At 38.1% G+C, this 25,366-nt stretch overlaps 1 protein-coding gene across 1 annotated transcript in view; it reads left to right on the forward strand.

The window, feature by feature from the left end:
• Positions 1–5,708: 5,708 nt before the first annotated feature.
• Positions 5,709–25,366, forward strand: part of LOC135839500 (tyrosine-protein kinase transmembrane receptor Ror-like) — a 30,858-nt gene continuing 11,200 nt past the window's right edge. The window contains exon 1 of the mRNA XM_065355559.1: positions 5,709–6,248. The gene's annotated coding sequence lies outside the window, so the exon portion shown is untranslated. The remainder of the gene's footprint in view (positions 6,249–25,366) is intronic.

Raw genomic sequence — 25,366 nt, forward strand, 5'->3', positions numbered from 1 at the left:
AGGATTTTTTTGTAAAATTTCAGGTAGGTACCTATTATTTTTCAAATCAGTTTTATAGTAAATTTATTTAAGTAGGTACCTAATTTCAATTTCGGTTTCACGATTTCTCGTTTCAATAGTTTACATATGTTGTTAATTCTTGCAAAATATTGTTAAAGGTTATTGACGAAACATTGCAAAATTAGAAAAAAACGTTACAAAGATTCTAAAATAAAATTAATAAAAAATGACCTTTCTGCAATTTACAACTTTGACCCTTCCAACTGCAGGAGTCAATTTTAGCTTCCAAGAGAACCTCATTTCCCAAGTTCGACTTTATTTGATCAATTAGAACAGCTCCAGGTCATAAAATAGTCCGGCATATGACAATAGGAGTAATTTCACCCCCCCCCCCGCCGATCCTCCGAGACAACTTTTTTCTTAAAGGGGACATCCTAAGGAACATTTTAATGCAAACTTGCAAAAAAAAAGTTGGCTTTACTTACAAAATGGCGGCCATTTTGATTGATAGGTCAGCCGAAATCGCAGGTTTTGCGTTTCAACATAGGACTTGCACGCAATTTTTCAAACTTTACAAACGTAGATCGAAAGATCATGCAAACATTTATCACCTGTCAAAATTTTAAGTGCTAAAGTGCGTTTTTCGATTTTTGGTGAATTTTTGAAAATCGAATTTTGGCCAAGAATGAGGGGAAAAAATCAAAATTTTACCGAATTGACCCAGAAAGCTGAAATTTGGGATATACCCTATTTTCGACATGCCAAATCGATTGAAAACGGTTTCAACCCGTTTTGAGCAGTTCTGGAGCCTCCAGCATATTTTTGAAATTCGAAATTCCATCAAATTGGAGTTGTAAAGCTGAAATTTATTCTAAAAACTAATTTCAATACGCTACGAAGCACTGCAGGCAAATTTCAAGTCGTTTTGGAGCATCCAGCGTTTTTTTGAAAACTACTGGAGCCTCCAGCAGATTTCTGAAACTTTAAATTTTTACAAAATTTCATCAAATGAAGATGGAAAGCTGAAATTTACTCTACACTACAATTTTAACACCCTCTGAAGACGACTTCAGGTGGGTTCAATTCATTTTAGGGCCTCCAGCGACTTTTTTGAAAATTACTGGAGCCTCCAGTAGATTTTTGAAACTTGAAATTTCCCCAAAATTTCATCAAACTGAGATGGAAAGTCGAAATTCATTCTGCAAACTAATTTCAATACGCTACGAAGTTGACAGCTGGTGGATTTCAAGTCGTTTTGGAGCCTCCAGCGACTTTTTTGAAAATTACTGGAGCCTCCAGTAGATTTTTGAAACTTGAAATGTCCCCAACATGGAATTATCAAATGGAGTTGGCAAGCTGAAATTTATTTCGTAGACTACATGGTGGTTTTAAATGGTTTTGAAGCTTCCAGCTACTTTTAGGAAATTTCAATTTTTCAAAAAAACGTCATACAACCTTTCAAAAAGTCACTGGAGGCTATAAAATGACTTGAACCCACCTGAAGTCGTCTTCAGAGGGTGTTGAAATTGGAGTGTCGAGTAAATTTCAGCTTTACATCTCCATTTGATGAAATTTTGTGAAAATTTAAAGTTTCAAAAATCTGCTGGAGGCTTCAGGAATTCTCAAAAAAACGCTGGAGGCTCCAAAACGTCTCGAAATTTGCCTGCAGTACTTCGTAGCGTATTGAAATTAGTTTTTAGAATAAATTTCAGCTTTATACAACTCCAATTTGATGGAATTTTGTGGGAATTTCGAATTTTAAAAATCTGCTGGAGGCTCCAGAACTGCTCAAAACGGGTTGAAACCGTTTTCAATCGATTTTGCATGTCGAAAATAGGGTATATCCCAAATTTCTGCTTTCTGGGTCAATTTGGTAAAATTTTGATTTTTTCCCTCATTTTTGGCCTAAATTCGATTTTCAAAAATTCACCAAAAATCGAAAAACGCACTTTAGCACTTAAAATTTTGACAGGTGATAAATGTTTGCATGATCTTTCGATCTACCGTTGTAAAGTTTGAAAAATTGCGTGCAAGTCCTATGTTGAAACGCAAAATCTGCGATTTCGGCTGACCTGTCAATCAAAATGGCCGCCATTTTGTTAGTAAGGCCAACTTTTTTTTGGGCAAGTTTGCTTTAAAATGTTCCTTAGGATGTCCCCTTTAAGAACTAAAATGTAAAAATCACCATTGTGCTGAAACTTATAGGTAAATAAAAATGTCTGGTCTACCGCAAATAGCCCCATTTTTTACAAAAATTTGACTAAAAATTCGGCTGAAAATCCAGTTTCTTGACTCTGGAAGGAAGTCAAATGGGTTTGGAAGGCTGAAACCTGCAAAAGGCACTTAGGGTACATCCTCCCAATGTAATGTGAAAATTTGGACTCTCTAGGTCAATTTGAAGGAGCTAGAGGGTGTTCTAAAAGTTAAAAAAAAAACAACTTGAAAATAGCGGAAAAATCCACTTTTCTCACCCTAGAGAGAGGTCAAATGGGTTTAGAAGGCTGGAACCAAAAAAAGACACTTCTGGTACATCCTCCCAACGTACTGTGAAAATTTGAACCCTCTAGGTCAATTCGGAGGGGCTGTAGGCTTTCCTAAAGGTCGAAGAACATACAAAATAGCTAAAAAAACACTTTTTTGACCCTGGAGGGGAGTCAAATAGGGGTGGGAGGTTGAAACCTTCAAAATACACTCAAGTGGCACCATTCCATTGTATGCTGGACATTAGGGTTCCTTAGGTCAATTTTAAGAATGGGGCGAGGGTCAAAAATTGTGTCAAAATCAGGTTTTTTCCACCTCAAATGGGGCGGGAATAACTTAGGGAGCTAAAATTTGAATATGTTGTTCACAATGACAGTACTCACCAATGGTATGAATTTGGGCTCTTTTCATAAATTTTGGGCCTACTGATGCTTCTCCAAAAAAATGACTTTTCTGTAATATTCAACTTTTACCCTTCCAACTGCAGGAGTCAATTTTAGCTTCCAAGAGAACCCCATTTCCCAAGTTTGATTTCAATTGATCAATTAGAACAGGCTCCAGGTTATAAAGCGTAAAAATCACCATCCTGCTGAAATTTATAAATAAAAATGTCTGGTCTACCTCAAATAGCCCCATTTTTTACAAAAATTTTGGCTAAAAAAAAAGTTCATACACAGCACAAGTAGGTATAGTGCTTTCTTTGTTTTTTTGGGTACCTAACGGGAGGAGATGGGAGTAATTTGGAGGATCAAAAATTCCATCAGGTAGTTTTGAAACACACTTTCAGGCAGTTTTAACAAAAAGTAAGATTTCTGACACTTATTTTTGCAAAAAAAAACAGATATTTTTTGATAGTTTCGATGAAAAGCAAAAGATCTGTTTGGCGGTTTGACCAAACAAGCAAACCTTGTTCACAATTTCAGCAAAAAAAAACAGTATGTATACTTAGACCTTTCTATCAATTTTTAGCAATTTGCATTATTTTTTTTTTTGAATTTTCCAAATTTTTAAAAAAATAGAAATTGATGAAAAATTGTTGAAATAATCGATTCTTACTTGAACGTTTTAAATCATCTTATTACGTTTTAGTAAGTTTTAACTATGAATACCTACTTCAGTTTTAAAAAACTGTTGTTACCGACTTTGCCGTGAAACGGAAAAGTAAGGTATTGTATTTGTCATGATGGTTGAGGATTTGGGTGGGGGTGGGTTTTCTTGACGTTTTGAAGTGTGCTGATCACGATAAGACATATGGCGCAAAACGAGATAAGTTTATATATATATAGATATATATATTTATTTATATATCAATTTATGTATAAATTTGTGTCACGCTGAACTCAAAAGCTCCGAACTTTAAGTCGAAACTGATGATGGCAAAATATTGCTTTGATACTGAACTAGAGAAATTTTTAATTTGGTCGAAATCGGTTCAGCCGTTTACGAGATATGAACGTTTAAGTGTGTTTCAACGTTATGGATAAGCAGAAATTTGTGTAAACCCTTATATCTCGCAAACGGCTCACCCCCAACAAACAGATGGGGTGGTTAGGGTGTGTAGGTTGCAGATTGGTACGCCGAAGGTCGGGTGTTCGAATCCCGCGCGAGTCAAGAGGAGAAAATTTTTTGTTGGATTTTTTTGTTAATTTTTTTGTTAATTTTATCCGTCCAAAATTTTTTTGCCATAAAAAAATCAAAATTTTTCAAAAATTTCTAGTGTAATTTTTGTTTTAACAAAAAACATTAAGTTTTTGGTAAATAGCCAGTAAATTTTGATAATTATTTTTTTTTTTTGTTAATTAATAGTAATTTTTAGTAAATAAAATGATTAGTTATTTTTGGTGAATTACTCGTAATTAAAGTTGGTCGAAAATTTTGGTAAATTGCTTGGGTAATTTTTGGTAAATTAGTAAAAACCTTTGACAGTAAATTACTGGGGTAATTAAAATTCGGTAAAAAATTGGTAAATTAGTGAGGAAATGTCTCGTAAATTACTGAGGTGAATGTTGGTAAATTGCTGGGGTAATTTTTGGTAAAATGGAAAATTGGTGAATTAGTGGGTAATGTCTGGTAAATTACTGAGGTAAATGTTAGTAAATTGCTGGGGTAATTTTTGGTAAATTCGTAAATTTTGGTAAAGTGGTAAATTTTGGTAAATTGATAAATTTGGGTAAATTCGTAAATTTTGGTAAATTCGTAAATTTTGGTAAATTGGTAAATTTTAGTAGATTGGTAAATTTTGGTAAATTGGTAAATTTTAGTAAATTGATAAATTTTGGTAAATTGGTAAATTTTGGTAAATTGGTAAATATTGGTAAATTGGTGAATTTTGGTAAATTGGTAAATTTTGGTAAATTGGTAAATTTTGGTAAATTGGTAAATTTCAGTAAATAGCTAAATTTCAATTCTGGATAAAAATTGACCCATTAAAAACCTCTAAATTTTGGTAAATTGGTAAATCTAGGTAAATTGGTAAATTTTGGTAAATTGGTAAATTTTGGTAAATTGGTAAATTTTGGTAAATTGGTAAATTTTGGTAAATTGGTAAATTTCGGTAAATGGGTAAATTTTAGTAAATAGGTAAATTTCAGTAAATAGGTAAATTTCGGTAAATAGGTAAATTGGTAAATTTTGGTAAATTGGTAAATTTTGGTAAATTGGTAAATTTTGGTAAATTTTGGTAAATAGCTAAATTTCGGTAAATTGGTAAATTTCGGTAATAATTTTGTTTCTTGTCAACAATTTTCCTGATATATTATTCCACTTGTAATATGACGGTTACGTCTTCATAAGTACGCTAATTTTTATTTGAAAATCAATTTCATAAAAGTGTAATATGATGGCTACTTATGATTGACTATTTTATTTTGTCGATGTTTTCGACTTTTCGTATTCATTAAATCGGTAAATTTGGGTACTTCCGCGCATTTTGATAAATTGGTAAATTTTTAAGTAATGTCTGGTAAATTACTGAGATAAATGTTGGTAAATTACTGGGGTATATTTAGAGCAAAGTCGGTTGATCTTGCGAACTGCGCAAGATGTTTTTTCAATTTTACTAAGATTATGACGTTTTTAATTACCTTTTTTTGAAAATTTAATTTGATTTGATAAAATTTTAATCACTTTCCCATCATTTTTAACATTATTTTTCTGCAATTTGGAGCAATTTTTTTCATTTTTTGTAATTTTTCATAAGCTTCTATTGATTTTTTCATCTGATCAAGTGATCATATTACGTAGGTAAGTATCACTTTTATTTTCTCAGCCCCTCCAACCCTTCCCCGAGTTTGAACCTTTTCAACCCAAATTTATAGTCAATTCGCCATAATTCAAAAATAAAAATGCGTCATCTACGTCACTTAGTAATATTCTAATTAAGTAGGTAGATGGGTAGTTAGGTAGGTAGGTAGGTAGAGGTCCGATTTTCTTCTCGGGTTCGACGTTCGGTTACTTCATACTTCAGTCTTGCACAAGCCATTGCGCGTGTTAGTGATGTTTTACTAAAAAATTCATATTCAACTGGTTTCCGTGTGTTTAGACTGATTCGCGTTGTATAAAAATGTTTTCGTTTTTATTGATTATTGAAATTTATAACTTTTCAAAAGTTATGCAGTTTTTTCATAAAAAAATATCATCAGATACCTAAGTACCTACATACCAAAGTTTTACAGTAAAATAAATCCTGTTTATATGTTACTCGTTACTCGTCGTGTTTCTGGAGTTCGTACCTATCAAGAAGTGATCAGATTCGTAATTAGGTGAAGGTGAGTAAATAATGACGACGGAATATTTTACGTCTACTCTTAATTTAATTATTTAATTTTATTCCTATCTGTGAAATTCTTCGAAAAAATTTGATAAAAATACAGCATTGATGCGTGTTAAGCTGATAGGTACTTGTTATTTTTTACGCTTTGATCGAGTTTCTGGAACAAGTGATCTATCGATGTAGGTACATAGTACAATAGTACATACGATAGATAATGGTAAACAGAAATATTTGAAGTATTACGATCATTTATTGTTTAAGCTAAAAAAAAATCAAGAAGGTGCTCAAAACAAAACTAAGTACCCTAGTATACTCGTACCTGCGTTAGATTTTTCAATACTATTACCGGTTATGCAAATTTCCAGCAACAAATTATTGAAAAACATTTCGTACAGGTGCCTACGAGTATATAACTGTTACATAACGGTGGCAAATTACACTTGAATCACTCAATGATTCATATTACTTACGAGTGGAGTATATAGACACGGGCATTCAATTTCAGAGCTTATAGATAGGTACTAGGTACCTACAAAGTATAAAAACACTGAAAAAATAATTCTGCGAAGTGAGAATGTTATTGAGCAATTCCGATAGAAAAGGAAGAATAAGAGATATAAAATATTTTTGTTCTAATTTTTAAATTGATGTCCAGATCTCCGTTCGTTTTTATACGTACAGAACACCCATTATTTTTTAATACTTCCTCGTACATTTAGTTACCTATACAATTCTTCAATTTTCTTCAATTTACTCTGCGGATTATTTTTATTTCATCGCCGTTTGATTTGATGATTTCGGTTAATCAGGTAGGTACATATTGTCTACTTATCATTCTATGAAAACATCAAATCTTGGTTTTTTCCTCTTAGGCAATTTTTACGTTACTGTGAATTTCATTGATAAATACGTAAGCACGTGAACGAGATATGGATTATCTTAATTAGGTACCCTACCAGGTACCTATAAGTTACGTAGGTATAGATTCGATTCATTATTTATTTAAATAATTTCTCATATGTAAATATGTACTTGAGTCACTGAATTTAAAATAAGTTAGATCCACGCAAAACTTTCTATGAAATTGTGTTTATCGAAGACCAGTAGTTCCAAAAATTCAAAAATATCTGTCTGTCTGTCCGTCCAGAGTCTTCATCATTGTTTTTTGATTTTAAGTGTTTCTAACGCTTTTTTAAAAAAATTTTACGTCGTTTTAGTTCATTTTTTTCCTTTTCGTGCATTTTTGGGGATCTTTTATTGACATTTTATGATTATGGTAATTTTCTGTAATTTCAATGTTGTTTGGAGTATTTTTACATCACTTTATTAGGTAAGTACATAGGTATAAGTAAGTACCCAACTCATTTTCAACACTTTTTTGTGCATTATATGGGAAAAGTTGACTGAAATTCTGTGATTTTTTTTGTCATTTTTAGTGGTTTTATTATTTTTTTAGTACCTAGTTTTTGTCATTTTGAAAGATTTTTGATTTTTTCTCATTATCTTTGGGCAAACGCTGAAATTTCATCCCTCATTTTTCGCTAACGAACGCGTTTTAAACACTTCTTGGCGTATTTTAGAAAAATGTTACTGAAATTTTATAAGTAGGTACCTACCTAATTATTTCGATGGTAATTCTCAGAGAAATAATTTTATTTATTTATTAAGAGCCATTTATACAGCAACTTTTGCTAGGGACTCCACTTATATTAAGACAAACTTATGATTATAGGGTATATACATATTTAGAAATAAAGTTACAATCAATATAAAGAGTAAGGAGATGGGCTATCTGGGTTTTTAAATTTTAAATTTTTTTATCTAATTTTGCAGAGTATAGAAATTTTGTGAAATTGTCTGTATGAGTGAGGTCATCAGAAAGAAGGACCTGAAGTTGGTTGGAATTTGGAAGTCTGAAGCGTGCTTTTTGGTAAGAAGGACAGTCTTAGATGAGCGATGTTTAGGGGGATGTTGCATTCTGGGCATGATGGGGGGGGGCTGTTTAAGGAATATGAATTGGTGAGTAAGAAGAGAGTGGCCAGTTCTGAGTCGAATTTATTGCTTTATTGTTCGAATGTTTTTATAGCGTTCTAAAAGTGTTGACTCCTTTTCATGCATTTTTGAAAAATTTCTGTAATTTTATCACTCTTTATAGCCTTTTGTTTCGCTATATTTCAATGTACCTATTTTGAATACTTTTTCGTTCCTTTTTGGGAATTTTTCCTAAAATTTCATTAGGTATTTTTTTGTTAATTTTCAGTTACTTTAAGGCGTTTTCATTCCATCTTTGGCCGGATGATTTTCAATACCTATTTTTAACAGATTTTTGAAAGTCAATGACCTGTCTCTTTGGCTTCTGGAGGTCACTGAATTTCTCCGAATGTTGTCTGTGTGTCTGTCTGGCTTCTTAAGGTCGTTGTATGTCTGTCTAGAGTCTTAAGGCCATAGACTCATCTGTATCTGGCTTCTCAAATTCGCTCTGTCTGTTTATCTATGTGGTCTCTTAAGGGTATTTACCTGTCTGTTCGGTTTCTCAAGTCGTCACGTCTTCCTGTCTGTCCTATAAAAGTCATTGACCAGTCTTTCTGGCTTCTCAAGGTCGTCAATCAACCTGTCGAAATCACTGACCTACTTGTCTGGTCTCTCGAGGTCATCAGTCTGCCTTTCTAGCCTCTTGAGAGGTCATTGACCCGTCCGACTGGTTTACCAAGACCGCCAATATGTATGACCTCTTAAGCTGGCTGACAGGTATGTCTGGACATACCTTCCTGCCTGTCCAAGGTCGTCTGTCAGCTTGTTCGTTGATTCTGCAGCATAGACAGGCCCTGCCTATTTTTTTTTTTTTTTTTTTTTACTATTTTATGACTTGGGACTTGTAACCTGTTCTAATTGATAAAATGAAGTCAAACTTGGAAAATGGGATTCTTTTGGGAGCTAGGGTTGACCTCCGGAGTGGGGAGCGTCAAAGTTGAAAATTACAGAAAGGTCATTTTTTTAGAGGGGCATAACATGACCCCAAATGGATGAAAAGGGTCCAAAATCATACCATCGGACAGTACCTCATCTGTGATCAACATATCCAAATTTCAGCTTCCTAGGTCATCCCCATCCCATTTAAAGCAGAATTAAGGTGAAAATCCCCTTATTTTGCCCCTATTTTCAGTTTTTTCCATCTTAAAAGGAGTGGGGATGATTTTCTTCTTCTTCCTCGCCTGCCCGTATCCGGACATTGCGACTACAAAATCCCAGGAACCAGTTCCACTCCTCGGCCTTTCTTGTGCACTCCCCCAGTGACATTTTAGCAGTTTTCTTGACCAAGTCTGTGTATGAGGTGGGTGATCTTCCCCTTCCCCTCTTGCCTTCTATGTGGCCTTGGACTGTCAACTTTTCCAAGTTGTCCTGTCTCTTGATGACTGTGCTTAGCCTTTCCTTTACACCCAGTTGTTGAAGTATTGACACATTTGTTCTTTTCTGGACCCATGATATCCTTAGCATGCGTCTGTAGCAGTACATTTTAAATGCGTCAATTTTATCTTGATCTGCCTTGCGTATTGTCCAGCACTCTAACGCATACAGGAAGATGGAGAAGTCTAGCGTTTTTACTATTCTCAGCTTTGTGGCCTTTGTGATGTTGTGGCTTTTCCATATCCAGTTGAGCTTTACCACTCTATCACTTCACTCACTTCAATTTACTTACTTCAATTTTTTCGCCTAAAATATGCACAAAATTACAACCCAATTTGTATTCCCACTAAAAATATCAAAAATGCGGATCCCAAATCGTCGAATACGGATGTCGAATACCGCCTCGCAAATAAGGAGTTTTTGCAAAATGTAACGGAGAATGATTTACCCTCCAATAGTGCATTCGATCGATACATCAAAGTATTCGAATTACTAGCAAACATAAGTACCTATGTGTATTGCTTGAATAATTTTGACCAAAGAGGAATACTATCATACTAAGTATGATATATTTTTACTTGCACAGCAATGCAGGAGGCTAAAGTCATTATTTTTAATTTTATTACTTTGTCAAATTGATGGTGATCGAATTTACTCGTAACACACCAACCAAAATGTTTCTTTTTTTGTAGCTATGCAAGCTGCTGATTGTGTTAAGAATGGACGTAAAGTTATTAATTTTGTGATATACTACTATGCCGTACGTGGTATGTTTAGGGCGCGCCCACATGGTAACACTGCGTTGCACGAAGGCAACACTGCGTCGCGTTCTCGTCAGCTAGCCATACGAGCCAAGCAACGAGAGTAGCGATCGTCAGTAACGTATTCGAGTGCACGCGGGTATGTTATTCACAGTCAATCGGTTAATGCAGTCATTTAGTATATAAGTTTTATTCTCGAGTATTAAGTGTAGTGTTAATTATTTTCATTTAGTTTTAATTAGGTTACTTATTTATTAAGGTCGATGCACTCACGATGTCGTCGGAGTGAGGCGAGAAGGATTGATGATCTACTCGCCGCCATCACGGTTAGATTACGTCGTTGAACGTACCGGAATCTCCGCTGAGGGATACTGTAAGACCAACCCCTCGCCAATGTGCGAATGAAACCTCGCCAATGTGCGAAAGGTGCATTGAGTTAGCACTTATTCTACATCGACGTATGTAAATGTAAGTAACCATTTGTCATGTTAACCCCTTTCATGTACACCAACGTGTGTTAATTGAATAAGTCATGTAAAGTGTTGTTAATCTCATGCTCATTATATATTTCTTTGTGTAAAACTGTAGTTATTTATGGTGAGTGTGAACATCTTGTTAAGAGTGTAATGTCAACCTTTCCTACCTCACGCCCTAGCCGAGCATTTGAGGTATTCTGGTAAGTATTTCGTAGAAAGACTTTAAGGAATATTTCTGGGAAACAACACAACAGTATGATTGGGTGTGCCTAGTAGTAGCAACTTCTATTATGGTACAATCGAATCAATATACTTTAAGTCATTACCCCCTCTTACATTGGCGCCCTTCCGAGTGTCCAAAGAGCACAGATTCGTTGAAATCTGAGCTTGGAGGAAGTAAATTATGACGAGTACAAAGTTCAGATCGCGACCGAACTTTGGAAAATCATACATGGAGTATGATTATAATTGTGCCATAATTCACTTCGGGAATATTATCGGATCAACGTGTCCGAGAATAGGAACGAAAAGAATACTTGTGAATTTTTCAACGTAAATGATCACGAAAGTATTAAGTTGATTACATCTTACACACACACACCAAGTCAAATTACTTGGAATTTGACGAAAACGAACACGTTTTCATTTATGTAAACGTGGTGGTAGATGATGAAATCCACCGATGGATAAAAAATCCGTTGGAAATTTCTCAGAACTCAATCCGTTCGTTGAAACGTGAAAAACGAGTTCCAGCTTGTCCGCCGCATTGTTGCGTGACCCCTACCACCACCCAAGGACAGACACACACGCCGCATGAGCCGCCATCTTTTGATGTTGCCGCAGCAGCTGCGTAGCCACCAACCGCTGAGTTGATAGCTACCGCGGCTCTCATTCCAAGTTTTTCTTTCAAAGTGCGACGACGGTAATAGCAACGCTCCTCCGTGTAGTAGCTCTCAGCTTTATCGTATTCATCTTTGCGCGCGTTTTCGCGTCTTTATTGTGTGTCCAGTCAGTAAATTGTTATTCACATTTAAAATTTTTTTTTAAGGTGAATTAATTATTTACTGACGTGATCATTTCAATAGCGTTTTAGGTGATTTCTAACACCTCGGTTTTTCACACCTCACGTGTGAAATCGCTACCACGTTTTTTCGTTATAAAATTTTATTTTGAAGCAGTAACTGGTAAGTAATATCGTTAAATATTACGATCGCGAGTGTGGTCTTAACTACAACCACCGAAACGCAAGTATCTTTTTATATAACATTTCCAAACAAAAAACTCAGCTAAATATTAATTCAGTGCTCTTATATTTTTAGCACCTGAATCCGTCAACAGCGTTTTCCTTTGCGATACATCAAGACATTTTGGAAGCTCATTTTAATTGAAATTCAGTACTCTTTATCTTGTCAGAGTCACCCGCTGAGGTAACTTGGTACTTAAAATTCATCTTAGTTGAACTTCAGTGCTTTTATCTTGTCAGAGTTACCCGCTGAGGTAACTTGCACTTGAAACTCACTAAGTAAAACCTTCTAAACACGTGTGTCTTCAGTCGAAACACACTCATCGCTTTTTATCTTATCAGGATTACTCGCTGAAGTAATCTAGCGATTTGTATAACTCAACTGATCTTACGTAGTGTCAACGAATCGCGAATATTACGCGACGAAGAGATTTCTTGCCGAAATAACTCGTGAATCAAAACCAGCATTGCACCATAGATTTGTGACTAGACGTTTAGAATAAATATCGTCACAAATCGGACAGTATTCATTGAAATACCATCCAAAAAAGCTGAGATTCAAGCCAAACATCATGGCAACTTCAGGACCTGCAGCGAGCACCAGAAGTAAGACTGGAGCTCTACTGCAACATCAAATCCACTGCATGTGCACTGGAGAAAATCATGAAGAGTCCTGTAAAACGTGGAAAAAACCAAACAGCAAACCTAGACGGAAGAATCGTAAGAATTCTCCCGAAGAAGGTCCTGAATTAGAACAATGTGATCTACAAACGAGTCCGCAAAACTTGGTGGAATCGTTATTTAGTAGTCATCCATCGCCGGTAGACTCGACTGAAGAATTCAGCGATGATGATGACGAAGGTGAAGAAGATGACGATTACGTACCCCAAAATCCAAATCACATGGTTCATGGCTCAGATCTTCCGGATCCACCTCCAGTAAGAATACGTCATCTAAAGCAATATAGAGACGAAACCGTAGAACAAGGCAAATCCAAGATCGAAGCCAAGCGACCTGAGATTTCCACCGACGTTCAAATTGACAATCCGCTGAGATCGTTATTTGAACAAACGTGGGAATACACTGAAGGTGCCATTGAGAACCTACAAATACGTCAAGTCGCTCAAGAACACAGCCTAATCCATATGGAAGATTGCTTAATCAACCTTGTTGATCATGCAGGCAGTACGACCCGCAACATCAACAAAGTTGACAACGACATTAAAGGGGTACGTGAGAGTTGTGACAAATGGGCAACCGATATAAAAGGTTACGTAGCTGAAACGACCGATGCAGCTCTTCAAAGAGCCGACAGCGCGATGCAAAAGGCAACGCAAGCTGATACTAAGGTCGATCAAGTTGCTGATCAAATCAAAGCCCAAATGAATAAACACGGCGAAAAATGCGGTAAACTTGCGAACGCAGTCGCAGATTTACAAGCAGCGGGTGGATGTCGATCCAATGGAGGCCATAATCCAACCCCAGCACTAAAAATAAATGCTGCCTCTATTAGGAGTGCTGGCATTTATTACGACGAATCGAAACGTTTTTTCCCGCACGAATTTGTACGTCAGTTCGAAGACTACGTTAGCAAAAGTAATGCCGCCGAAACACAAAAAATCCATGCATTTCAAGGAGTCATTGAAACGCAAGATGCAACCGAGTGGAAAGGCGACATGGCGGGAGTAACAAGCTACGAAAATCTAAAACAAAGATTCTTCCAACATTATTGGAATAATGAATGTCAGAATGATGCGTGGGACTATTTCCAAAAATACTTTTGCGAAACCACAACAGAGAAGCGTCTGTTCTTGGATTTGAAAAGATGGGTACTATCCCTAATCAAACGCAAACATCCTAACATATCCAAAGTGTTGGAAGTGGCAGCTGACGAAGCGCCTTACCCTTACAATAACAAATTAGCGAAACAAATTTCGTTAGAAGGTTTTATTAGAAAACTCGACGAATTCGCTAATCATGATTCTGACCCAAAGAATAATGTACGAATTACAGTTCGCAATAGCACGATGATGCCAATCCAATGGCAACAAACTCCATCATTCGAATGGAATAGAATGCCCAACAATAATTGGAATAATGGAAACGGTTTACCCCAGTCCACGTTTTGGATACTTACCGCAAATGGACAATGGGTACAGGTTCCCGGCAATCCAAATAATAATTGGAATTCGAATCAATGGGGTAATCAGACTCCAATGAATTCGAACCATAATATGGGTCCAAAGATAAGTTGGAATCAAAACCCCAACTCTAATTGGAACATGGGCAGCAATCAAAACTTCCAGAATACCAATCCAAACGGAGGTTGGAATTCTCAGAAGAACGTGAAGAACACCAATTCTGATAGGAATAGGAATTCTACGCAAGGTCCTACTCCAATAGGGAATTGGACAAATCAGCCCATGATTACAAACACACCTCACAATGCGCCGGAACCGCCGAAGAAATCGTATCCAGCGAACATAAATAAAAGTGTTGGCGAAGGACAACTACAAATTGCTTACCAATTGCTACAGAAAGCTTTGGGTAACGATTTAAAAGGTAATTCGAACATAAAATTCTTTCCCCACACGAATAGAAACAACGTTAGTAATGGTGTCAAACAGAATACCAATTCTAACAACAATGGCTCGAACAATTCTGGTGGCAATAATAACAATAACAACGTTAGACCCCAGAATAATAATGGTGAAAAACCGCAAGAAGCCAGAAAACCAAATACGTTCCGACCGAAAATATCTAGTCAAATACCGTTACCAGTACACTACTTCGTCATAAAAGATGACGGTACAGTGGAAGAAGGTAACCAGGATAACGCCGATTTCTTTGCAGAAATCGACAACTTCCAAGATCAAGACTCCGATGAGGGTCAAGATCAAGGAAATGATGACAATTCGGAAAACTAAAAGGACTAGACAATTCAGGGGCACGGTCTAGTAACATCAAAGTCCCCATAAATTCGATCTTTACGGAATTTATTTGGATTGGCGACGGATTGGTGCATTTCCTAAAAAGAGGAGATACACCTTTGCCGGTAGCGGTACCACCTTACTTACGAGACCAATTACCTATCGAAGAATTATACGAGCGAATAAAACAGGCGGAATTCCCAGATAAGGGGAAATTCATTTTATCAGCTCTACAGTTCGAATTGAATTACTCACCAAAACCTTATACACAAATAAAGAAGGAATTAGACAGAATTCTTGACTTATTAACAAAGGAAAAAGGTGCGGAATTGATTATTCTAATTTTCCCGCTAGTGAAACCTTGTGTTCCTGGAAAACCAAAGGAAATTGGCGTGAAATTAGCTAGATATATCGAATATCGCAAAATATTTCACGATCTGGCAGATGACCAAATAGTGATATTTTGGAAAGAACCGCCCATGTATTATCTACATACGCAAAAAATCATCACTGCATCTGGCATTGAAGTTGTTGGCGTCATGGCAGATAAGACAAAACGAGTAATTCCTTGCGAACGTAAATTCAAACTCGAAAAAGAAAGAAACAAGTTCTATCCTGCAATACCCACTTACCGAGTGATTTACGACTTGGTTTGTACAGGTATCTACAGATTATTCGAAGAATGGAAACGAGTACGTTCAAGTAGGAACGCGCTCCTATCTCCATACGACGAAATGCAAAAAGTTCTCCAGCGTTCGCAACCTCCATACACATACATGGTTCCACCTAAACAGTATCCTATGTATGCGGAGGAAACAAAGGAAACCCAGGTCAATGAACCTAGAAAGAAAACCTTATTCGAGGATTTTCGGACCACGTGTAACAATCCTAATTGCCAGCGAGATCCAACGTGCTGTATGATGCCGGAAGAGTATTATGAAACACGCACGGATAAGTACACTCATCCTTCCAAACCAGTGGAGGTGGATGAGGAATGTATATCGCAGAGCAATCAAACTAAGCAATCCATCAGAGAAATGGACGTGAAATACTTGATAATGGAAGACCCAGAGCTTGTGTTAGACGAGATCCCGGAACTTGACTATTCTCCAACACCGTTGGAAGTCTTGAACATTCACCATAGAGCGAAAGTTCGAGGACCAATAGGGGATTTTGGTGTCAAAAATGCCGTGATCAAGAAACCTCCCAAAGATAGATTACTTAGATTACTAACAAGGGATAGTATTAAAACGATCCCATGTAATAGTGACACTGTTACAACACGTCCGAAGTTCAAAAAAGGTCTACCTAGCGATAAAAAATGGAGACAGAACGCAATTCGAAAACGAATAATCAAAGAAGCAAAAGCACTCGATGCGATTGATAACGCACACCTTGATGAAACAAAGCTGAAAGAAAAAGCGAAACCACTAGTAGTTAACGAAGGCACGAGTGATCCGACTTGTGTCGTTCCTATCACAGTAGGTGATAAGATCGTAGCCATTCAGTTGGATTCTGGGGCACTTCCCAATGTTATCTCAAGGAACGTGCTAAAACAATTGAAAGAAAAAGCGCCACATGCAGTACGGGAGATCGCTATGAATCGAATCGTACAATTACGCATGGCGAACAATGCAATTGAAAGAGCGTCACAAATCTTAGCTGAAATAACGTTTTACTTTGGCCCGAAAGAATTCGTTGTACCATTCTACATAATGGATACCATCGGTAACACTTTCATATTGGGAAGAGTGGCCATGGAACATTTGGACATGCACTTACATTTCCGACAGAGATGCGTAAGTCATGAACCAGCGGACGACGATCATTTCACAATTGCATTCATAAATCCGGACGTCTATAAGGATGCGCTCTCTCTATTCAAGGTTGAGCAAATTCTCGAAGATACATACATTACCATCGATCTAATGGCCATGAGCATGTCCAAACGAGACAGGCACAGAGAGCCAGAAGAAGATAGGATTAAAGCAGTACGTATTATGCAGAAAAACCTCATTGAAGATTTAGCTGAAATACGTGAGCTTGGTATTGCACCTCAACAGGAGGTCGACGATGCCATGCATAAAATCAATGCTTATCAAGATATTTTCAGTCTGAATCCGGGATGTTATAAGGGAGAAAAGGTCCATTTCCCCTTCATCCCCGGAGAGGGGCACCTAGCGGTACCAAGAGGTGAAAAATATAGACCTCCAGCCAAACTAAAACAAGCCCTCGATATGACGACTCAAAAGATGCTTGATTTAAACATCATCAGACCATCTCGTTCAGTGTTCATAAACACACTCGCACCTGTCATTAAAAAGAATGGCGATATACGATTGTGCCTAGCGGCCGAAGAGTTAAACAACTTTCTGCAATGTGTCCTCACTGAACCCGCTACGATTGATAGCGTAATATTCAGTGGTTCACCCGACGGACTGTTTTGTACATTGGACTTCACATCAGGATTCTGGCAATTAGAGCTGGACGAAGAATCCAAAAAGTACACAGCATTCATAATCAACGGCCAAGTGTACGAATTTAATAGATTACCGTACGGATTGAAAATCTCGAGCGGAGAATTCGTACATATGATAAACCAGGTACTCAAAGACGAAGAAGGCATCTCCAAGTTTGTGGATGACGTCAAAGTCTCTGGTACTACGTTTAAAGAAACACTAGAACGATTACTTAGCGTTTTCGAAAAAATAAGACAGGCCGGATTAAAATTGAATCCAACCAAAACCCACTTTTTCAAGAGGCGTACAGACCACTTGGGGTTCGTCTTATCCAAAGAAAACATCGATAAACAAGATCTCAAAAAGGAGAAATTCTTGAAATTCGAGAAAGACCATACAAAACATGGCAAATTCGTGTTAAAAAATAACAAAGAAGTATTAGCTCTCGTAGGGAATACTGTGCTATACAAGCCTTTCATTCCACGATACATGCAAATTTTAAGCCCGACATACGAACTTACAAAGGGCGATGACCCTATTGTTTGGACGGATGCGCAACAGAAGGCTTTCGACATACTCAAATCGGAATATTTAAAAGAATTCACGTTGAAGCAACCTCCACGTGAGGGCGATTTGTACTTGGATACACATTACACGGACGATGCGATGAACGCTGTTCTCTTCTATAAGGAAGATGAACAGAAACAAATCATCATGTTCGTCTCAGTCGGATTCAAGGAACATCAGAAAAATTTCACGTTATACGATAAAGAGATGCTAACACTATACTCGGTTATTAAAAAGATTTGGATGTGGATTTTTAGCAGAAGAGTCCACGTGCGCGCCAACTTACTTCCAATTTTTAGAGAATTTGAGAGTTTGGCGAAAACGCACCGAAAAGCTGCAAAATGGGTAACCACCATATGCAATTTCGATCTAATCTACGACATGAAATTGTCCAACAAAGCTTTATATGACATTAAAGCACCCGAATTAGTAGTGGGTAACATTGTAGTTGAAGAGCTGACTGAGCTCAACCTACACATGATAAATACCATAGTACCACGATTTACAAAAGGTTTTCACCTTCCCGAAGTTGGACCAATGGCAGGTACCAAAATAACGGCACTACCACCGTTGGATTGCAAATTCCTGGAAGAAAATACTCCCAGATTATTCGATCTATTATCCAACATTGAGGATGAACAAGCTAAAGACAAATTCTGTCAGAAAATCATCGACGTCTTAGAAGAAGATGTCCCAGCGAATAACAAGAAACAAGAAAGTAGATCTCTTCGAAAGAAAGAAATCTACGACATCTTGTATACGCACGATGGCAAAAAACGCTTGATGAAAATCCTGTCGGATAAATCGCAAGTACCATACCTACCGGACCGATTATTGTACGACACAGTTGACTATCTCCATTGTGCCTATGGGCATACAGGGGCAAGTCGATTGGATACAATTTTCAAACAGTTATATTACCATCCAAGTTCGCTGGCATACATTCGCGATATCACAAATACGTGTATCATATGCAAGGTGAACAAAAATTACGCCAAGCATAAAGTTTTGGAATATGCCCAAATTGAGGCGTATGCCATTGGCGATGTACTGTCGGTAGATATTTATGGGCCAATTCCAGCCCTTAAAAATGATCCAAAATACCTACTCGTTGCAAAAGAAATCTTCACCAGTCGTGTCTGGCTTCGAGACATGCACCGGATTCAGAAGAAAGTAGTTTGCAACGCCATGGAATCTATCTTATTTGAGATTGAAATCCATGATGTCAAGATCAAGAAAGTGATCACTGACAACGGTACTCAGTTCATTTCTGATTCATGGTATAATTTGTTAGAGAAATGCGGAATTAAAGTCGGACACACAACAGCCTACAACCCTCAAAGCTCTTCAGTAGAAAGAACAATGAGAGTCATAGGCGATAAGTTACGTGTAAAACTCAATGAACTATACGATCCTCACCGATCACATTTGGATTGGAGTAGATTCGTAGGTGTAATTGAAAACGAAATCAATAATACACCAACGTCATTTGGTTTCAAGCCCAATGAGGCTTGGTTCATACCAGACACGACAATCCCGGATTTCCCACAAGTACTACGAGTCTTCAATTTTAGACATGAGTTAGCCAGATTACTCGATCAGAATGAGAATAATCAGATTCCATCTATAACGATCGAAGAGTGCAAAAGCCGTGAGCTTAAGATATTTGACATCCCGTCCAAAGAACAGGAAGTCTTTATCGATGACAATGGCTACGCCAGGATCACAGCAGACGGCGCATGCTCCAAAAATGGCTCACCTGAAGCCATCGCTGGAATAGGAATTTGTTTCAAACCGGGTTCTGCAGCTAACATATCTGATAGGATTGTGAGCACAGAATTCCAGGTCACAAACAATTACGCCGAATTAATGGCAATTGTCATTGCGCTCGAGATTTTGCGAGACAACGGTGTCAAGAAAGTGAAACTGTTGTCAGATTCGAATTACGTAATCAAAGCGCTAACTAACACTATCTCCATTTGGAAAACCAATAATTGGAAAAATTCTCGAAACAAGCCAGTTCATCACGCTGAGCTATTTCAACGTATTCTTGCAATGAAGCAGGAATTCGAAGATGTAGAATTTCAGCACGTATACGCACGCAAAGTGGAATATACTAACATCATAGCTGACATGTTAGCCAAAAAAGCTGTATATACAAATGAATGGCAAGAGAACAAAACCGAGAACATGACTGACCGCCAAGTAGTTGAAGCGTTCATCAGAGAGAAAAGACGTCAAAAGCGTATTGAAGAAGAATATTGCTTCAACAAAACGCACGTCGACCCAACATATCTGCAACCAGGCGATATGGTCTTAATGACGAACCATAAACAGTCAAGTTTTGAAAAACGAACGGCGGCGAAACTCTATCAAAAGAAACATGGACCTTTTATAGTAATAAAATGGTCCGGTTTCAACAGTTACCTTCTGAAACCTACAGATGGAACAACTATCGATAGAATTTCGAACATCAGACAGCTAACGCTATTCCTAACTCGTAAGAACATTGAAGATATGGAAAAAAGCGACTGTCTCAAATCCCTACTGGATCAGCGAACCATTGAAGAGAAAATCAAAGAATTTTTATTCAAAGCTCGTGAACAAATACCGGACAGTGAGGAAGACGTTGACGATCCACCAACTCGTGCACCACAGGGTGTCGGTATCAATGAGCGTGACATAGTAGAAGCCTCTCCTGCAATTATACGCCAATTGGAAAATTCAGCACGCGACTTACGAGCGCAACAAAGAACCAAAAAACGAGACCAAGCTGGCACCCCTGCGACCACTGAAATTACAGTGGAAGCGGAGATACACCAACCGCCAGCAATTGAAATTGCAGTTGAAATAGAGACTCCACCGGATACAAATTCAACATCCACTGAATTACAAGAGGAAGTTGATCTAAATGACTCCGCTCTAAATATCGACAACACAGTACAAACTCAAACGAGAGCAGAGGGCCAACCTGAGCCCTCAGCCTCCACTGGGGCATACGTACGCATACCCAGACTGAGTACACAACTCGCCACTTCAGCTAAGAAGCCGCGAGGTCAACCTCCTAAAATACCTGAAATCGTAACAAATGCCGAAGAACCGCAACCCTCAACGTTGACATCTCAAACAGGAGATACAACGACAGGAGGAAAGCTACAACTGGCAAAAGACCCTAATAAATTGACTAAATCTCAGAGGAAATCTGAAAGAATCAAGGCACGATTGATGCGTATGGGTCCTGATCCATCAAGGGCCTACGATTTTTACAAAATCGACCCGTACCATCGATCCGAAAAAGAAATCTATAAGAGATTTTTTATCGAAGATCCCGAAGTTCATAACACTGAAATTACAGACCCACAGGAAGTGTATTCAGTCGAACCAGAAAAACTAGAGGTCAATAACGTTACAGTGGAAATAAACGCCGAGGAAAAGGAAATTAGCATTTTTATTACTCTCCCATCAAATTATAAATTGAGGGGAGAAGTGACGAAGATCAAAATTCCACCTCAATGCAAAACTCCCACAGACGAAAACGCAATTGCACAGTTTGTAAAAAACACGCTTACCAATGCTATGAAGAGTTGGCTGTTAAACAAAATTTGAGCAATACTGCATCCAAATCACCAATAGAGTGATATGATCAACTTGACCTCAAAACAACAGGTCGATTTAAGGGATAAATGAAAAATTTTAATTAGAAAATTGCTCATTTATCAACAAAAGATACCTAAATCTCGTATCTCTAGAAAGAATTTCGTTAAAAAATTCAATCAATGAGGCGAAATAAATGTGGACATGTAATGTGTAAAATTAGTCATTTTATTTTGTAAACTCATAAATTGGAAATTTTGGAACGTAGTAAACAGACAACGACCAAAATCAACAAAGATCAGAATTAGCTAAAATTCAGATCACAATAAAATTTATTTCGACTCGTAAAATTTCGGATAGGAAATTGCAAACGACTCAAATAAATAACAAAAAAATACGTAAACAAGGACTGAGATACTCAAAATGATTAATTTGGAAAATAATCAAATTTTTAAAATTTATCGTCATCACATTAAGTGAACATACGCGACTGAGAATGAGTGATAGGTAACCATAAACAATACAGATACTTCGCTGAAAGTATGCCATATGCTCTACGCCTTCACAAATACTGCGATGACAGCATTTAACAATCACGTAAAAGTTCACCTCAGTTCACTCACCTTACTCAAATTTCACTCCAAGTAAGGATATTATGTGAATAGCAACTACATACACCGCATATGCCCTAACAGTCCGTCAAATTTGTCAGAAAGGACAATTTACGACGAGGGAATTGCAACGTTGCCAAACATAGTATTCAAAGTAAAATGCGAGACAAATTACGTTAAAATAACACTCGGTAATCAAACTAAGACTTATTTTAACACATACTACAAAAGAGTCCAGATTAAATAGAATTTGGACTCGACACCAAATTCATAACAAACAGCATTGAATTTTGAAAAATATATTCAAAATAACAAATTTTGAAATAAATTCAAAATTCAGCACGTAAAAATGCGATACTGTAGTTAAACAGTAGTACATTTTTCACCTAACAACCTAAAAAGAGACAAATAATATTACAGGAACAATGATATTTATTTTTCGAAAATTAAAACTGAAACGGAATAATTAGATTTCGACTCAGTCGACAAGTTTCAACACGTCGCTTAAACCAATCTATCGAATCCGATAAAAAAATTAGAATCGATGGAATAGGCTGACGCAATCGGTTGAAATTCAACAACGAAAACGTGCAGTTAGCGAAAGGCAGATGTTTTCTAGCCACCGAAAAAGACGACGTGACTAACGAAGATAAGAAAATGGCTGACAGGCCGTTAAAAAACGATTTTAATTGCGACGCAATATGGGCTAACAATGACTACCGCCAAAACTGCGCATTTAGGCGCATGTTGGAGAACCTGTTCCAGGAAAACCAGCGCCGACTGATATTTCTGCTTAGAACATTCTAGAAGGTTATAGTCAAAACCTGCCGTTCGAACACTTCACCACCAACATAACGTCGAGTTTGGCCAATCACGTTCGCCGCCGCCGAGCAGCGTAGTGGGGGAAGAATTCGACAGTTGGAGTGAACAACGAACCTGAACCATCAGCCTCAGTTATTATTTCGTTTACCATGCTACCTAGTACATGTGTTTTCTTAACGTTCTTTGTATTACGACGCGACTTTGCTGTTTATACAACTCGTATAATCTCGCTACTGCTACGTATTGCTAAAAATAATTGTTAAATTATTTTATTGTTTTCGTTTAAATAATTTCGTCATTTACTCCTGTGGTAAGTAAACATCGTTGAATTACGCTTTAAAACATAGGATTGTGTTAACGTAAAAGACAAAAGGCCTACCAAGCTGACTTGTTTTCTTAAACAACATTATCACGTGACTATTTTCTGCATTCTCGGTAATCTTTTCTGGAAATTTCTGGGCTAATGACAAACGTGTTTGTTTACAGAAAATGACAGAAATTACGGTAATTGCATGCGACCTATGCAAAAAACCTATTGCGACCTCGGGGGAGCACGTTCATGAAGAAACAAGCAAGCCCGAATCGATCTACATAACAGAATGCCAGCATCTATACCATAAGAGCTGCATTCTCCGAAATATCACAGGATCGAGACATCGAAACCCGGCCAACGAGCTGGAGATTCAATGTTCACATGTCGGATGCGATCGAAAGATCACCGAGCAACTTTGCTATAAAGCTGACGTAATTCGCATGACGATACCATCACCGAAAGCTATGCCAGCTACACCCGACGAGATGTATGAGTTACGCACCGAAGTTGCTAGACTTCGCACGTCAACTCTAGTCCAACAGGACTACGCTGAAGATTTGTTCAAACAATCGCAAGCATTCGAGGCACAATTAATCGAAGCGAACAATACTATCGCTGACTTACAAGCGCAGCTCGCGACGGCTAATGCGAAATATGACGCGTTACGAAAATCGAGGATGTCCTCAATGTTCCCTCGATCATCGCCGATCGCCGCTCAAACGAAGCAGCAATCGACGACAAATTCGACGCCTACAAACATCACACAAGCCTCTTTTCCGCAACCAACTTTACCAGCCCCTGCAACAAACTCGAGTGTAGTCACGAATGCCACAACGACCGAATCCTGCCAAGGATTCATGCCGTCGCCATTCGATCCGCCGCCACCTCCAGCTAATAACGATACACCGCAGAGCGTAACGTTAGCAGGCAAGCCGTCAAAAAACGCGGAAAGAGGTATCCCCGCGCTCGCGACTCCAGCGGGTACAGGGATACCTCAAATAGTGGCCGCCACCGCCAGCAGCCTTACGCACGTCCCACACCGGCCGCCACCGGGTTTTCCACCCATGACCGACGCCGCGACCAATATGCCGAAGCCCGATTCTACGACGATTACGAGCATCGATATAACGAACGGTACTACGAAAGCTGCCCCTACGACAATCGCTCCCGCAGAGGACGCGGCCGCCGCGGCGGGCACTAATGCTAAAATACTGAAATCACCAAAAAGTACAGCGTTGACTGCACTTGATAAACCGTTCTCGGCGCTTTCGCCATATTGGGACAAGTACATGTCCGAAAAGACAATGAATTCTTGGGGACGATCGACTTCCCAACGAGGAAATGGGTCGAATCCCAATATACCCGATGTAGCGATCGTGCAGAATCCCGCCGCTCAGAGCGAGAATCTACACGACGCACAAGCGGCACCGAATGACGATACGCCAACAAACCAAAAGAAGAAAAAGCGTGCAAAACCCACCAAATGGGCCAACATCAAGGCGAACCGGGATACCTTCGATGAAAGATACCCCGAGACCAGCCACGAAGTGCTAAAGCCGTTTTATCCAACGAACGCATATCCACACCACTTTGCAGTATGCGGCTTGAAGACCGCAGACCAAAAAACGGTGATGGCATTATTCGCGTACACATACTGGATTGTTGGCGATATCCATGCACATGGAATTATGAACGTCGTGACCGAAGAGAAACCATATCGCGAAATCATTGATTTACAAATGTACAAACGCGACATGACTATCGCATCACTCACTAATCTATTTAAACAAATGGGTGAAATCCCGAAACATCTAATGATTTCCATCGGCACATACGACATATTCCTTCAAATGCCACATGACACTTTCGACTCACTCTTTCGTAAACTCGTCGAAGTTTTAAAGGAAAAGAAGGTCGAACGAGTCATCGTTT

The sequence above is a fragment of the Planococcus citri genome, chromosome 3, assembly GCF_950023065.1.
Source record: "Planococcus citri chromosome 3, ihPlaCitr1.1, whole genome shotgun sequence".
Classification (NCBI taxonomy): Eukaryota; Metazoa; Arthropoda; class Insecta; order Hemiptera; family Pseudococcidae; genus Planococcus; species Planococcus citri.